The 17,890-nt window shown below is 41.3% G+C and overlaps 1 protein-coding gene across 1 annotated transcript in view; it reads left to right on the top strand.

Moving 5' to 3' along the window:
- Positions 1–258: 258 nt before the first annotated feature.
- dagla (diacylglycerol lipase, alpha) overlaps positions 259–17,890 on the top strand; it is a 388,180-nt gene continuing 370,548 nt past the window's right edge. The window contains exon 1 of the mRNA XM_043706006.1: positions 259–321. The gene's annotated coding sequence lies outside the window, so the exon portion shown is untranslated. The remainder of the gene's footprint in view (positions 322–17,890) is intronic.

Genomic DNA, 17,890 nt, shown 5'->3' with positions numbered 1-17,890 from the left:
AACACTGCTGCTAGAAATTGCAGGGTTCAGCAGTTAGAAGAACATGATCTGATCATGTGCATGCATAGAATCCTGGGACATAGCTGTGGGTGGTATATATCCAGCTGTGATAGGTTGCATAGGTGAATTATGTAAGAAATGTCCAACCAAAATGGACTAAGTAACTGTATAAAATCTATGAAACCCTATAACTAAGAGTGAGCAAGAGAGAATAGCTCAGCCGGAACTGACTGAAAACTCATATCTCCCAGCTGCACAGAAAATGAGCTTTTGTTTACTCAAACAGACTGCTGAGGTAATAGTTTCATCTTCATTATAATGGTGAGACTTTATTGTGAACTACAAGTCATTTTTAAATTCCCACAATTTGACTTCTTGAATGGCGCTTCTCTGCGTGTCTAAATCAACATGTTCCTTTTTGGGTAACAGCTACACTGTAAGCAGCATCAGCCAGCAAGGCTTGGATTAATCCTAGTTTAATTTTAGAAGGAGTGGTGATCTGTCTCAGACTCATGGAAAGCATGGAAATTTTTAAATTATGCCTTTTGGAACAACACTTCCTTTACACTGAGTAACCACCTGAAAATCTGAACATATTTGTGTTAGTAACTAATATCAGCAGGCTGCCTTTGCTTCTGTTGTTTGACTGAGTGATAGAAATGGAAAATAAGTTCTTTTAGACGTGGCAGCTGTCCAGTCTGGTGTAGATGTGAAATTTTGACCTTTCCCTTCCATATCCAGTGTCATAAATAGAAGAATAGGGAGTATGTCTTGAAGATGTATTTTGAGTTAAATATATTTGACATTTGATCGCTTTAAATATGAGCCTCTCAGCTTTTAGGAGTTTGACCTTGTACTCTCTCAATCTCTGAAAGTCTATGCATATTACATCTGTTCATATTGCTCTTCCTATTACTTCTTCAAAGAATTCAAGAAGGTTGGTTAAACATTATCATTATGTCTGCCCAAATACGAGAAAGGATAGAACTTGATTATATGCACTGTCACTTACCTGCAAAGAAAGAGCCCTTAATATTTGATAATCTTCCCATAAAAGAAAACAATTAAAGTAAGGAATAGATTCATTCTAATATTTTATTTCAGTGTACTATCAAAGAATTCAGAAATATTTTATCATATCCAAATCTAATACTGAACTTGTGTTTTAGTTTTCATTGAGATGTATTTCAGAATGTTGCCACAGTGCTAGCTAAGATTTTAAATTAATGTAATATATCAATTCAAAAGTATATTTATAAACACAAGTAAAAGTAAAGGATGCAGGTTCCCACACAAACAACTGATAATCCTGCTGCAGATATTTAGCACTCAGAATGTGTCCTCATTTTATGCCTGTTGTTGAAGAAAAGTGAGGCAGCAAGCATTATCAATAAAAATATAATCTTGCAAAATCTTTGAGTTTACTTCATGTTAGAAATTTAAACCATCACATATTAAATACATTTTGAAATAGGTTACATAAATGCACTTACTTCCATTCAGGTCAAGTAGTTATTTATAGGACAGGAACCTAATGTGTTCTGCTCCTTATATTTCAATTCTGACATCAAATTATTACATTTTGTGATGCATGGGGATAACAACATTGGTTCTTATTAAAATTGCATCACCTTCAACAGCAATGACGACCTCTGGTTTGTTTTCTTTAAAATCTCTTTCTAAACCCTTCACCCTCATTGCCAACAAGCCTGAGGAGTTGATGAAATTTACCACCCTGGAGTCACCAGCCTCTGATGATTATTCTGCCCACTAGGTCAAACAGCTCTGAAATACTCTGTCTTGGTTCTGAAACTTCATTCTTCTCTAGTTTCTCTCAAATCTCCCTCATTGCCTCTCTCAGCTCATCTTGGCTATGACATACACCTAATCCCTTGTCCCTCTATTCCCAATAATCTGCTGACCACCTGAATCCATTTCTTAGTCCTCGTACTAGTGCTAGTTGAGGAAACATTATGTTTGACAACACTGTTCTTAAACTCTCATCCAATCATCAATTTTCTTTTCTTTGGTCTGACGTATGTTGTTACCTGCAAGATCTGAGTCCATGTTGATTCTGTCCTAGCATAGAAATGGCTCTAACATCACAAATTACATCCTGCATGACTATGAGCACAGTGTACTGTTGGTTCTTAAAATCTCTACAGCCTTTGATATTGGTTTCCAAATGTCTTTCAGTGGGATTGTCACTCCTACATAATTAAGTCCCTTCAGCAATCGTTCTTTTCCTATCTCTACACTGATCTCCAGAGCCCCTCAAACATTTGTCCTTGACTACTTAATCTTCCTTACATACATGTTGCTCCTTAAAGAGAACATTTACACACTAGGAATTGACTTTCATACATATGCCATTCACGCCCAGTTCTCTTGAATGGACCACTACCTCTGTGTTGTCAGACTATTTGCCCATCTTGGATGACCTATAATGTCCTCCAGTGAAACGGAGCAAACAATAAGTAATTGCTTTTGTATTGTGCCTTGCATAGCTTCAAATTCTTTCAAAGTGTTTTGTGCTTTACAGCCAATAAACTATATTGGAAATGCAGTCACATTTGTAATGGAGGCATCTTTGGCCTTGCTACACTTGCTACACTTGCATACCACTCCCCAAGCACAGTCAGGAAAAAAACAGATTATTAGCAATCTTGGTGTGTTTTTCTTTCCCAACTTGAGCCCTAAAGTGCCCTAAAGTTCCAAATTTATAAATCAGATTTTTACTTTGAGTTTGAATAGCCTTACAGCCTTTCTCTTTCTTTGGTCTCCCAGCCATTTAACCCCAAATTCTTTAATCCTTTCCCCCAGCTTACCAAACCAAAATGACCCTATCACCTTTAGGTCTGTACCCCTGAGTAAAGAAGGTTGAATTGTGTAAGATGATTAAAGGATGCAAAAAGGTATATTGAGAGAAAGTACTTATTTAAGTGTGGAGTCCAAAACAATCTACGATAACTCCTAAATTTAGATCTGGGCCGGTGGGGGGATGGCAGGAAGAATATCAATACACGAAGAAAAGGGAATCTGGAACAATGCCTCATAAAGCTAATGAGGGTAAGTCAATCAAGAAATGCAAACTGAGAGAAAGTCTTTAGATATTAATATAGAGCAAGGATAAGTAAATGATGTTAACATGCAAAGCAGCAATGATCTATTAAGATGTTACAAAATTGTTCAAAGATACATGACCTATTGAAAGGACAGTCAGATGGGCAGGGTCACCTTCTTAGTAAGAAATGAAAAGAAGCAATATAGGTGTGGGGGTGGAGTTGAATAACTGCAAAGGAAAAAAATACTTTGATGTGAGTTATATACAAACCCACTATCTGTATTCAGGACATGGAGCAGAAAGTAAATTAGGAGCAAGAAAAGGCTTGTAAGAAAGGCACTATCACAATAATCATGGAGGGCTTCGATATGCAGGTGGACTGGAAAAATTAGGTTGGTGGGGGATCTCAAGAAAACAAATTTGTGGAATGTCAATGAGATGATTGTTTTGGAGTGTGTTAGACCCCACTAGGGAACAGGCAATTCTAGATTGGTGATGTGTAATGAGACAGACTAGATAAGGGAGCTTAAGTTGAAGGAACCCTCTAGGAGGCAGTGAATATAATATGATATACATCACCTCACAGTTTGAGAGCAAGAAGCTGGAAACAGATGTAACAGTGCTATAATTGAGTGAAGGTGATTACAAAGACATGAGTGAAGAGATGGCCAGAGCTGATTGAAAGAACAGCCAAGCAGGGAAGATGGTAGAAAAGCAATGATAGGAGTTTGGGGGTAATTCAGGAGACATAACAAAAAATAATCCCTCGGAAGAAGTAACATACTAAGGGGAGTATGAGGCAAGCATGGCTGACAAGGGAAGTCACAGAGAGCACAATGTGATGAAGATGAGTGAGAAGTCAGATTGGGAAGCCTTTAAAAACCAGCAGAGGACAACTAAAAAAGCAATAAGTGGGAAGCAGGTGAACAATAAGGGTAAGCTAACTAATAACATAAAAGAACAGTGCAAGTTTTTTTAGATATATAAAGGCAAAAATAAATATTGGACTGCTGGAAAATAAGACTGGGAAATAGTAATGATCATAAAAGAAATGATAGAGGAACTGAATAGGTACTTTGCATCAGTCTTCATGGTGGAAAACACCAGTAGCATATCAGAACCTCAAGAGAGTCAGGGGCAGAGGGGAGTGTAGTGGTCATCACTGAGGAGAAGGTGCTAGGGAAGCTGAAAGGTCAGAAGGTGTATGAACCATCTGGCCAGGATGAACTACACTCCAGAGTTCTGAAGGAGATGGCTGAGGTGATTGTAGAGGCATCAGTTGTGATCTTTTTCAAGAATCACTGGAGTCAGGAAGGGTTCCAGGTACTGGAAAATAGCTAATTCTTAAGCTGTCTTTTTGAACTGCTGTAGTACACATGGTGTAGGTTGACCCACAATGCCCTTACAAAGGGAATTCCAGGATTTTGGCCCAGAGACTTTGAAGGAATGGTGATCTATTTTCAGAGCAGGATGGTGAGTAGTTTGGAAGGGAACTTGCTGGTGGTGTTCTTGGCAGCTCTTGTCCTTTTAGATGGAAGTGGTCATGGGTTTGGAAGGTGCTGTCTAAGAATCTTTAGTGAAATTTTGCAATGCATCTTGTAAGGAATACAATATTTTTACCGAGCATCAGTGTGGAGGGAGTGGATGCTTGTACTTGCAAATCAAGAGGGCTGCTTTGTCTTGGATGGTGTCAAGCTTGTTGAGTGTTGTTGGCAAGTGGGGAGTATTCCATCACACTCTTGAATTGTGCCTTGTAGATAGTGGCCAGGCTTTGGGAGTCGGGAGGTAGTTGCTCATCACAGTACTCCAAGCCTTTGACCTGCCCGTACAGCCTCTCTGTTTACGTGGCGAATCCAGTTGAGATTCTGGTCAATGGTAACCCCAAGGAAGTTGATAGTGAGAGATTCAGCAATGGTAAAACCATTGAATGTCAAGGGACAATCATTAGATTGACCATCTCCAATAAGAGATATTGTATGCTATTTATATGGCGCAAATGTTACTAGCCATGTGTCAGCCCAAGCCTGATACTGTCCAGATCCTGTTGTATTTGAACATGGACTGCTTCAGTATCTGAGGAGTTGCGAATGGTGCTGAACATTGTGCAATCATCAGTGAACATCCCCACTTCTCACGTCATGACTGAAGATCTGAAGATGGTTGGGCTTAGGACAATATGCTGAGGAACTCCTGCAGTGATATCCTGGAGCTGAGATGACTGACCTCCAATAATCACAACCATCTTCCTATTTTCCAGGTATGACTCTAACCAATGGAGAGTTTGTCCCCAACATCCATTGATTCCATTTTTGACGGGGCTCCTTGATGCCACACTCAGTCAAATGCAGCCTTGATGTCAAAGGGTTGTCACCCTCACGTCATTTCTGGAATTCAGCTCTTTTGTCCATGTTTAAACCAAGGCTGTAATGAGGTCAGGAGCTGAGTGGCCCTGATGGAACTCAAACTGGGTGTCACTGAGCAGGTTATTCCTGAACAGGTGCTCCTTGATAGCAAATAACACAAAAAAAAATGTGGAGGAACACGTAGTGTTGAGGAAGTGGAGGGGCATGCAGACAGAGATGGAAAGGCTTGGTAGAGGGATCAAAGGAGTGCCAGACAGAATACAATGTGGGAAAGTGTGAGGTTATTTTCGTAGGAAGAATGGAGGCATAGACTATTTTCTAAATTTGAAAAGGCTTGAAAACTCTGACGCACAAAACAACTTATGGGTCCTAGTTCAGGCCTCTCTTTTAATATGCAGATTCAGCTGGTAGCTAGGAAGGCAAATATAATGTTAGTATTCATTTCAAGAAAATACAAGAGCAGAGATGTACTGTTGAGGCTATACTATGCTCTGGTCAGAACCCATTGGAGGTTGAGGATTCTGAGCCTGTTCTCGGAGTTTAGAAGGATGAGGGGATTAAACCCATTGAAATTTACAGAATAGTGAAAAGTCAGGATACAGTGGATGTGGAGAAGATGTTTTAACTACTAAGTGAGATTAGGACCCAATGTACATCCTCCGAGTGAAAGGTGGATCTTTTCCAACAGAGTTGAGGAGAAATAGGGGCAGCACAGTGCCTCCGTGGTTAGCACTGCTGTCTCACAGCACCAGGGACCTGGGTTTGATTCCAACATCGGTTTCCTCCGGGTGCTCGGGATTCTTTCTACCATCCAAAGATGTGCAGGTCAGGTAAACTGGCCATGCTAAATTGCCCATAGTGTTAGGTGCATTAGTTAGGGTAAATATAAGGTAGGTGGATTACTCTTCGGAGGGTCAATGTGGACTTGTTGGGCCAAAGGGCCTGTTTCCATACTGTAGGGATTCTTACAGAATTTCTTCAGTCTGAGGGTGATGAATCTATAGAACTCATTGATACAGAAGGCTGTGAAGGCCACGTCATTTAGTATATTTAAGACAGAGATAGGTAGGTTCTAGACACGTAAGGGGACCAAGGGTTACAGGGAGAAGGCAGGAGAATGGGGTTGAGAAATACATCAATTGTGATCAAATGGCAGAGCAGACTTGATGGGCCAAGTCGCCTAATTCTTTATTTTAGACTCCTTTATCTTATTGTCATATGCTGAATGGGCCACTCATTCTCCTGCACTCCACCTCTTCTCATTGTTGAGCTCTCATAAACATTTTGCAGAATCTATATTTCCATGTCTTTGTGCCGCATTCAAATATGGACATGAAATGCCTGGGGCCCTGCCTCACCACTGAAAATGCAGTAGTATTTTTAGCTGTCAGTCTACTACAACTCATAGCCCATTATAAATCCTGAAACTACAGTATTTTCATATGAGGATGGGACCCACCTGTGAAATTACTGAGGCATTACTTCAGCAGGGGAGCAGTTATTGTGTTGTATCTCAGCATTAATGATCCTACTTATTATGCTTGACAAAGATAAGCAAAAATTTCTCAGCATTTAAGCAATTTAAATTGTTGCTTTCTCAGCAGAAATCAATTGCTCTGCAGGGAAGCTATCATTTTAAACAATTGTCGGTCACTTTGACAGGATCTTGATGCTCATGCTTATATCATGTATTGAAGTAGTGAATGAGGTAGACCTGGCTGGGTTTCCTTTAGATGATGCCATCTCACTGAATATGACCAATGCTGTGATGTTTGCACAGAGATGAGAAGCATTAAAGGTAGTATTTAGTATTTGTAAAGTTAAGGGCAAAGTTCAGGAGAAAGAAGTTCCTGCCCAATTTCCAGCCCAACTCAAAAACTGCTCCAAACTCTTCCCTCATTGTTCTCCCAAATCTTGATTCTAAACCTAAAGATTTTTGTCCCCTTCCTGCCTCTCGAACAAGAGTGCTAGCTTTCATATATTGTGAGGATAATTTCCTACCGGTATCTTTCTCATCTGATGAGGAAGACCATGGTCCTGAATCCAGTTACCCACTGGAGCTAATGGCATGATGGAAGTATTTCCATGGTCCCCTGTGAATGAAGACAGGAGGTGAACATAGTGAGAATGAAGCTGTGAATGGGGTTGAAGGGAAGATGATTGTGAAAAATGACACAATTCCTGTTCTTCATCCAGTATTTCATCTTCTAGACCACCTTCTTCTGACTCCTGTGACTCAGTGCAAGCATCATCCAAATGTTGCCCTGACTTCGAACTGTCTACTTTCTCTCTCTTGGTCACAGGTTGAAGCACCATTTGTACCTCATTTCTGAAATTCTGCTGTCCACAAGTGATCTCCATTGCTTCCATATCTGTCAGATCTACTGTGTCCGAAGTAAATTGAGTGTCCTGGCTAGAGAGTGCATCAAAGGCCTGAGAGTTTTGACTGCTGCTAAGTAATACCAAATCTGGCAACTGTATTTCCTCAGGGCTACGTTCGGTGCCTTCAGCTCCAATGCTAGTCATTTCTGACACCTTCCCACAGTCGATTTGATCTCGATGTCTTCAGTGTTATTCTTCCATCTCATAAGTGGATGCTAAATTCGTTTTATGGATTTCATATGCCAATTTATCCTGAAGAGAATGTAAAATATATTTATTTTATAATTTCAGATAAAACGTTAAAATCCTAAAACAATAATATTTTTTGTTTATTTTGAAAAGTGTGAGATTCTGCTTCTCTATTTCAGCCAGATACTAACAATACGAGCGGCTGAAATAGCAAAAGTCTTTTTAAACCCTAGTCTACACTTATCGGCTTCGCTGAGTCTTTACTGTACTCAAAAGTATTTAAGGATCAGTGCTCTGGAAAGTTCTTAATGTAGGAAAACAAACCCGTACAGCGATCGTCCAGTTTCCTATTTGATCGTGCTCATCAAATATTGTAAGGTATGACTTATCAATTATCTCCGCGGTGAATGTTGGCTGTGGACAGCAGGATTTTTGTTTGTGGGATGGTTGGGGGGGGGGGGGGAATAGAAGCTAAAGGTGATCAGATCGATTTAGATGTTAAATTTTTAAGACATTTGAAACTCCCATCTTGCTGGCAGCACTCGACATGAACCTCAGAAAATGAAGGAGGCTTCACCATCTCCATCAGAGAAACTTAAAACTCACACGACACTAGGTTATAGTCCAACAGGTTTAATTGGAAGCACACTAACTTTCAATTAAACCTGTTGGACTATAACCTGGCGTTGTGTGATTTTTAACCTTGTACACCCCAGTCCAACACCGGCACCTCCAAATCATCAGAGAAAAGGTTTACCCACCCCTCCAGCTAGGCAGTACAGGATAACGAAAGAACTGCAGGTGGTGAATATCAGAAACAAAACAAAAACAGGAATTGCTGGAAAAGCTCAGCAGGCCCTGGCAGCATCCGTGGAGAGAAATCCAAGAGCTAACGTTTCGGGTCGCTGTCAACCCCCGGCCCCCGAGCTGAACAAACAGCCGGAGGGGGTGGCTTCGGGCGGGCCTCGACAAACGGGACGGAAAGTACTGACCCTGCTTGACATACCCCGTGAATCCCATATTAGGGAAAACTTGGGACGCATCAAAGGGAAATTGAATATTTTGGAGATTTAACAACACATAAGTTGCCACTCAGTCGAACAAAATCGATTGTACCTCAACAAACTAGTTCAATTTGGGGCAGATTCATTGATTTCATTCACAGTGCAGCCAGATAATTAAACAGAATGCCGCCCAGTGACAGGCTGAGAAATTCACCAACGCCCACCAGCCCAAACCAGCTCCGGTCAGTTTCACTCAGCCCCGATATTGACCAAAAACAACGGGGGCGTTGGCGCTCGTGGACTGCCCCGCCCCTTTCCGCGCCCTCTGGCCCCGCCCCGAGGCTTGCACACCCGCCCCCCCCAGACCCAACCTCTAACCCCGCCCCCACCATACAGATCCACCTCTAGCTCCAACCCCCAAACCCTCCAGTACCACCCACAAACCCTCCATGCCCACCTTCAGTCCCACCACTAAACCCTCCAGTGCAGGCCTCATTCCCGATGAAGGGCTTTTGCCCAAAACGTTGATTTTGCTACTCCTCAGATGCTGTCTGACCTGCTGTGCTTTTCTAGCACCACCCTAATCTAGACTCTGATCTCCAGCACCTGCAGTCTCACTTTCACCTCCAGTTCCACACTAGCCCCAACCAAAACCCTCCAGTCCCACCTTCAGTCCCACCTCCAGCCCCACCCCAAAACCCTCCAGTCCCACCTCCAGCCCACCCCTAAACTCTCCAGTCCTACCTCCAGCCTTATCCTCCCACCCCGACCTCTAGACCCACCTCCAAACCCACCCCAGACCCTAATGTCTTGCCCCTCTCTCCCACCCCAACCCAAACCCCTGCAGGGAGGAGCATATGAGGACTGCAGATGCTGGAGATCAGAGTTGAGTGTGTGGTGCTGGAAAAGCACAGCAGGTCAGGCAGCATCCGAGGAGCAGGAGAATTGACTTATCGGGCATAAGCTATTTAGCACTTTCTGGATGAAAAGATAGTGTTTTTCCAGCACCACACTCTTGACTCCAAACTCCTGTAGCTCCACCCTCTCCATGGTGACCCGCCCTCAGCTCCTCCATTGCTACCCCAGTCACTACCACACCACCCCTCTCTCCCACCTCAACTCATCCATGGTGAACTGCTCCTAGCTCCTCCTGCCCTGCCCCTCTTCATGATTCACCATCCCTCCATGGTACCCTCCTCCCTCCTTCCACACCCCTCTCCTGCTCCACCCTTCTCCATTGCCCCATGTCCATTTTGCTCTTGCAAGTTACCTCTCCCTCCAATTCCTCCCTTTTTTATAGCTCCGCCAATTCTCCCTGGTGTCCTACACTCTCCTCTCCTCTATAGCTTCTCCCTTCTGCCCCACCTTCTTTCTTCCTGTCTAAAGTTCTGCCTGTTTTGCTGGAGCTCCATACCCTTCCTCCTGTCCCTTCTCCAATCTCCCTACTTTGTGGTGAATCCCGAGTGGCCAAGGTGAAAATAGCTTCAACCCCTTGTACACCCCCATACTGCAAAGTAAAGCATGGATCTTTCCAATTAAATCTAGTCATAGAGATGTACAGCATGGAAACTGACCCTTGGGTCCTACTCGTCCAGGCCATCTAGATATCCTGAATTAATTTAATCCCATTTGCCAGCATTTGGCTCTAAACTCTTTATCCATATACAGATCCAGATGCATTTTAAATGGCAGCTTATTCCATACATGCACCACCCTCTGTTTAAATCTTTCCCCTCTTACCTCAAACCTATGCTCTCTAGTTTTGGCCTTCCCCACCCCGGGGATAAGACCTTGGCTGTTCATCCTATGCATGCCCCCCATGATTTTATAAACCTCTATAAGGTCATTCCTCAGCCTCTGACATTTCAGGGAAAATAGCTCCAGTCTATTTAGCCTCTCCCTATATCTCAAAGCTTCCAAACTTTGCAACACCCTTGTAAATCTTTTCAAGTTTCACAACATCTTTCCTATAGGAAAGACTAGAATTGCATGCAGTATTCCACAAGTGGCCTAACCAATGTCCTATACAGCCGCATCATGACCTCCCAACATCTATACTCAATGCATTAGCTAATAAAGGCAAGCATGCCAAATGCCTTCTTCAATATCCTATCTACCTGCGACTCCATTTTCAAGGAACTATGAATCTGCACTCCAAGGTGTCTTTCTTCAGCAACACTCCCCAGGACCTTACCATTAAGTATGCAAGTTCAGCCCTGATTTGCCTTTCAAAAATGCAGCACCTCACATTTATCTAAAAGTTCACCTGCCACTTCTTAGCCTATTGGCCCATCTGATCAAAGTCCTGTTGTAGTCTGAGGAAACCTTCTTCACTATCTACTACACCTCCAATTTTGGTGTCATCTTCAAACTTACTAACCATACCTCCTACATTCACTTCTAATCATTTATATAAATGACAAAAAGCAGTAAACCCAGCATCGATTTTTGTGGCACATCTGTGGTCACAGGCTTCCAGTCTGAAAGGCAACCCTCTACACCACCATCTGTCTTCTACATTTGAGCCAGTTCTGTATTCAAATGGCTAGTTCTCCCTGTATTCCATGTGCTCTAACCTTGCTAAACAGTCTCCTGTGAGGAACCTTGTTGAATGCCTTACTGAAGTCCATATAGATCACATCCATCGCCCTGCCCTCATCAATCCCCTTTGTTGCTTCTTCAAAAAACTCAATCAAGTTATGATTTGGAGGTGCTGGTGTTGAAGTGGGGCATACAAAGTTAAAAATCACACACACCATGTTATAGTCCAATAGGTTTATTTGGAAGCACTAGCTTTCGGAGCACTACTTCCCCTCAATCAAGATTGTGAGAGACAATTTTGTATGCACAAAGCCATGTTGACTATCCCTAATCAGGCCTTGCTTTTCCAAATAAATGTAAATCCTGTCCGTCAGGATCCACTCCAACAACTTACCACTGATGTCAGGCTCACTGGTCTACAGTTGTTGAGGCTTTCCTCACTTGATTATAAGATTTTCTGCTTTGGTACCAAACATTTTTCTCCAGTTTTAATATGACTCCTCTTATTTTGCTATGTTCCATCAAGAAGAAAGCTTATCCAAACAGTTTTCCTCTGAACCGTGTTAATATGCACCATAATTTACATATAAAGAGGCAAGAGAAATGAGATTCTCACAAGATTGTCTGCTAACTGTTAAATCAGACACCCTCTGCAGTGGTTTTGTTAACCAGTGAATGGCTCACTGACTGGTGAGGTGATTAAAAGCTCAGAATACATTACATTATTAAAACTGTTTTCTACTGGATCAGGAAGGTCATTTACTCCATGCTAATCAATTTGTTGTAAAGACCGTGTCCTATAATTGGGCCTTCTCATCCTGGACTAAAATGTTTGAATCCCAGGGACTTACAAGGAAATCTGCATGGTTTGAAAGTTAGGAATTTGATTGCTATTGTGAATCCCATTTGTGTTGCAGTCGGTTCGAATGATGTGCAGATGAACTGGAGCCGTGGAGTTATTAAAAAGTGAAGCAGATTTGTGTGAACTCATTGCCAGTTATCGATCACAAAGGATCTCTGCCTGCCAGTAACTACATGATTGGTTGTTAAACAGCTGAACAGCTTGGGCTGTGACTTAGACAGAGAACTTAGTTAGGCAAGGAGGGGGAATCCCTATGTCTACATGAGCCAAAAAAAATTCTCAGTTTTGTGTAATAAGCTGTCCTAAGTCAGAAGTAAACAGACTTACCTTTTTTTTAGTAGATGTTGTAAGTTGTGACTTTGTATTAAATAAATCAGAAAGCTTTTGTAAATGAACAACCACCCCATGTCTCTTGTGAACCAATGGAAGCATTCAGAAAAAAACAAGGTCTAGAAGAAACCTTCAAATCAGGAAGAAGTAAACCAACAGACCTTGGGATTACGGCCTGGGGAGTTGTTTTTCCATTTTTGCCCTCTGCCCACAAGCATTTTTCCTCCTGTTTGTGTGTAAAAGTGCATTTATGAGCAATTCAGAGTTTAATTTGTAGAGTAACTGGTTATAATTGTTCACCTGGAGCTAGGATCTAGTTACCTGTAATAAATAGCTGTTGTTAGGTACAGCCTTTGGCTTTCTATAAACCTGAGTCAGAAGACCAGGTAGAGTCATAGAGATGTACAGCATGGAAACAGACCCTTCGGTCCAACTCATCCATGCTGACCAGATATCCCAACCCAATGTAGTCCCACCTGCCAGCACCTGGCCCATATCCCTCCAAACCCTTCCTATTCATATACCCATTCAGATGCTTTTTAAATGTTGCAATTGTACCAGACTCCACCACTTTCTCTGGCAGCTCATTCCATACAAGTACCACCCTCTGAGTGAAAAAGTTGCCCCTTAGGTCTCTTTTATATCTTTTCCCTCTCACCCTAAACCTATGCCTTCTAGTTCTGGACTCCCCCACCCAGGGAAAATACTTTGTCTATCTATCCTATCCATGCCCCTCATAATTTTGTAAACCTCTATAAGGTCACTACTCAGTCTCTGATGCTCCAGGGAAAACAGGCCCAGCCTATTCAACCTCCCCCATAGCTCAAATCCTCCAACCCTAGTTCAGTAATTTTGTACATTTCTTTTAAAAACTGTTACTTTTATGATGTCTATGGGAAAGCATAGCTTGCCTTCTTAAATGTTATCTTAGTGAGTCACAATACCATGACCTTACAAATGAGTAGAACTAATTCTGAAATAATGCCACTGATAGTCACTGCAACCACAAATTCTGTAAGGAAGCCCATTTCAATTTTTCAAGTATTTCTGTGTGAGTAAGTTCAAAATGTTTATTCTAAATTTACCCTTTACTAGTTTGAATCTGTGTTCCCATGTATGACCACCATTGAACAATACTAGTGTAATGTTTTACACTATTTTGTTGAACTCAGATCAATTTTCAGATGGCTCCTTTCAGCAATGTAAAGCCCGGGTTTCTCTATTCTTACCTGGTACTCAGACCGATGACTTCAAGATTCAGCATCATAACTCTCAGTGCATAATCTTTATTGACATTTTAAGAATGATCAAATCTTGTAGTATGGAAGCAGGCCACCTGGCTCATCTAGTCTGCACTGACCCTCCAAAGAGCTTTCCCATCCAGAAACCACCCCCGCACCACCCCCACCCCCAACCCCAACCCAGTAACTTTACAATTCCCATGGCTAATCCACCTAGCCCGCACATCTTTGAACTATGGGAGGTAACCAGAGTACCCAGAAGAAGTTTATGCAGAGATGGGGAAAATGTGTAACCTCCACACAGTCAGTTGCCTGAGACTGAAATTGAACCTGAGTCCCTGGTGCTGTGAGGCAGCAGTGCTAACTGTTGAGCCACCGCACCACTGCTTGTTTTCTTTTGTCCTTGGAAATTACAGCCGGATGCAACACCCAAGATGTAGTCATGCCTGAGTCCTTGCATTATGATTTCCAATATCTCTGACTTTTCTATTACTTCTTTGGCCATGTAGTTCGGCATTCTATTAACTAAATTGAATTTGGTTTTAAGGATGTTGTCTGACCCGCTGTGACCTCCTTCAAATGCTGCGTCCATTAAATTTCTTTGAACTCAATTTTTGGTTAAACCAGTGAAATTCATGTGACCCTTTTTTTCTTCCTACATACAGTCTTTTATTTTTGCAGTTGCGAGCATTTAATTCTTTCTGTCATTGCTCATTCCACGCATTTTTGTTTCATGTCTTTTGTAATTTTTGGTTAGTTCTTTTGATTTCACTGCCCCTTCTAACATAGTGTCATCTGCACATTTGACCGTCCTGAATGAGGATAAATTGCAAGAAATATATAGAGACCCTTTTTTAAACAAATAGCTACAATATTTAAAAAGGAAGACAGTTGCTAAAGTAAACATTGGACCTTTTAGAAGATGAGACTGGTGCTCGCACACTTGCTGATTTTTTTTTCATTTTTTTGAATTTCTATTCTTTTTATCAATTTTGGATTGGAGATTTGAACTGGGAATTGTGAGCTGGAAATGATGTGTGGGCTTTGGAACAGCTTATGGTAAAAGGAAAAGACTAAACTAATTTTATTTCTTTGAGGCCAGTCCTGGAGGCCAATTGCAGGCTGATTTCTTTATTAAAAGTGTTCCAACCAATACAGTGATCCCAGGAAGAGTATCAACAGATAGTAAAGTTACATACTAATGAGATGAGTACCTGGGAACTGGTTCAGGCATGTCTGGAAGAGACTTTTTGTTCAAGAAGATGGCAGTTGTTGAATGGTAATTGAGTCTTGTGAATAAATTATTAGTCCCAGGCCAGAAACAGATCTGAAGTTGTGTTTTGAACTATGTTCTCTAGGTATACTAGCTTGGCTACTGATATGAAAACATAAAGATTTTCAAGATCCCTGCCTAATCTGTTACACTCTGCCCACAGAGTAGAAAGCTGCATTAGAATTATTATCATCTATACATGAGTGAACTGAGATGACCTTAATGAGAGGTTCCAGAAACTTCACTAAAGAGTCCATATTTATACTTATGAAGCAATGCATTATGAAAGCCATTTAAGTAATCTGGCCAGTTTGTTCTTTCTATTTATCCATTAACTTTGTTTGTGTCCGTCCTTTGTATGAGTGGGGTCTGAAAACAAAAACATTTCAGGTTTAAAGCACAGACATTAATCAGCATACCTTGGTTAATATTTCCTTTGCCAAAGGTATTGTATATTTAATAAATAGTTGTTTGTTTTTATTGAGATTCAAAACTGGTGTCTGGAATTGATTATTCACAAAGTTTGGGAATGATTATCAAAAGTCTGGTTGGGAACGATTGGAGTAATTATTGAGGGTCTTCTATGGCTTAATTTTACTGTGTTGCAAATACAGAGGTAGCAAAGCTAATTTAATTTGGCTGGCTGTCTTCAGGCTGTAATATTGGGAAACTTAATAATGGCAAAATTATAGCAGAGATTTGAAGAAGTATTTTCAGGGGATACTCAGAAGGCATCCCATGAGTAGCTTTTTGAACTAAAAAGTCAAAAGGTTAAAGGAACTTAAAACTACCTCTATTATTCGATAAAAAATAATGGAACTAAAGTCTGGATTGTCTCCTAGACCTGAAGGCCTCTATCCTGTGATCTTAAATAAGTCTCTGTAAAGATAATGAATGCATTGAATGTAACCTTCCAAAATTCTTGAGATTCACAAAAGGCCCCAGCAGATTGAAAAACTGCAAGAAATTAGGATGTCAGAGAGCAGAAAATCATAGGCCAGTTAGTATAATATTAAAAATCCTGGAATCCATTATTAAGGAAGTAGTACCAGGCTGTTTTTTGCAAATAATAATACAATTGAGCATAGTGACATGATTTTGAGAATGCAAAATCACATTTGAAAAATTTATTGAGTTCTTCAGAGACTTAATAGGCAGGGTAGGTGAAGGGAAACCATTAGATGGTGTATTTGGATTTCCAAAAGGCATTCAGTAAGGATACCATACAAAACGTTAATACACAAGAGAAAAGCTTGTGGTAATATATTATCATGGATAGAGAAATGGATAACTAATAGGGAATAGAATGAAGCGTATCATTGGCTAACTGATACAAGAAGAGTGCCACAGGGATTATTGTTGCAGCCTCAACGTCAACTGCCCTGACTTCAAGGCATTACTTGACTGAGTGTCGCATCAAGGCCCAGGAAAACTAAAGTCAATAGGAACCAGGGCAAAGTTCTCCACTGGCTGAAATCATAACTAGCTTAAAATAAGGAAGACCTAGACAACATTTGGGCTTGGTCTGGTAAGTGACAAGTAAAATTTATGCCATACAAATGCCAGGCAATGATAACCTCCAACAAGAGACCATCCAATTCTTGCCCCTTGATGGCTAATGACATTATCATCAGTGAATCCTTCACTATCAACATTGTGGTGGTTCAATTAGCTGAGAGCTGAACCATATCAGCCTTATTGATACAGAGGCTAGGAATTTTGCAGCAAGTAGCACATCCCTTGACTCCCCAAAACATTTCCACTATCTATAAGGACAAGCCAAAAGTGTGATCAACTATTCTCTACTTATCTGGATGAGTGCAGCTCCAATTATGCTCAAGAGGCTGGGCATGATCCAAGACAAAGAAATTGTTTGATTGACATCCCATTTACCACTTTAAACATGCACTCCCTCTGTGACCATCCACAAGATGCAATGCAAAACCTCACAGAAGCCCTTTGATAGTAATTTCCAAATTCCCAAGGCAGCAAATGCATGATAACGCCAGCATCTGCAAATTCACCTTCAAGTCATAGCCTGTCATGGAAGTATATCACCATTCTTTTACTGTCACTGGTTTAGAATCCTGGAATCTCTCATGTGATGAATGCTTTTCATTAATTTTGAAGGGTTTGCATTTCAATTTAGTAATGTATTTCTCTGGGTTTAAAACAATATGTGTTAGAGAGCAGATGACTAAAGGTCTCCCGAGGGGGTGATCAATGGAAGTTTGTTCATATTGTGGGGTTTTTACGGTAGGAGAGAAATAAAACATTAAAATGCATTAGCTTGCTTTTTCAGGGATTGATTCTAGCTTTGAAACCTCCATAACGGGCAAGTTTCTATTTGCTTCAAAGGTCACTCGACCAATGTTTGCTGTAATTTTTCTTATTGCTGCGTGCTCCCGCGAGGAGGTTGAGCAATTCATCAACTTCACCAACTCATTCCACCCTGACCTTAAATTTACCTGGACCATCTCTGATACCTCCCTCCCCTTCCTGGACCTCTCCATCTCCATTAGTGACGACCGACTTGACACTGACATTTTCTACAAACCCACCGACTCCCACAGCTACCTGGATTACACCTCTTCCCACCATATCTCGTGCAAAAATGCCATCCCGTATTCCCAATCCCTCC

This window comes from Chiloscyllium plagiosum, chromosome 16 (assembly GCF_004010195.1).
Source record: "Chiloscyllium plagiosum isolate BGI_BamShark_2017 chromosome 16, ASM401019v2, whole genome shotgun sequence".
NCBI lineage: Eukaryota > Metazoa > Chordata > Chondrichthyes > Orectolobiformes > Hemiscylliidae > Chiloscyllium > Chiloscyllium plagiosum.
The sequence above is the reverse complement of the archived record's forward strand: the minus strand, read 5'-3'. Positions and strand labels throughout refer to the sequence as shown.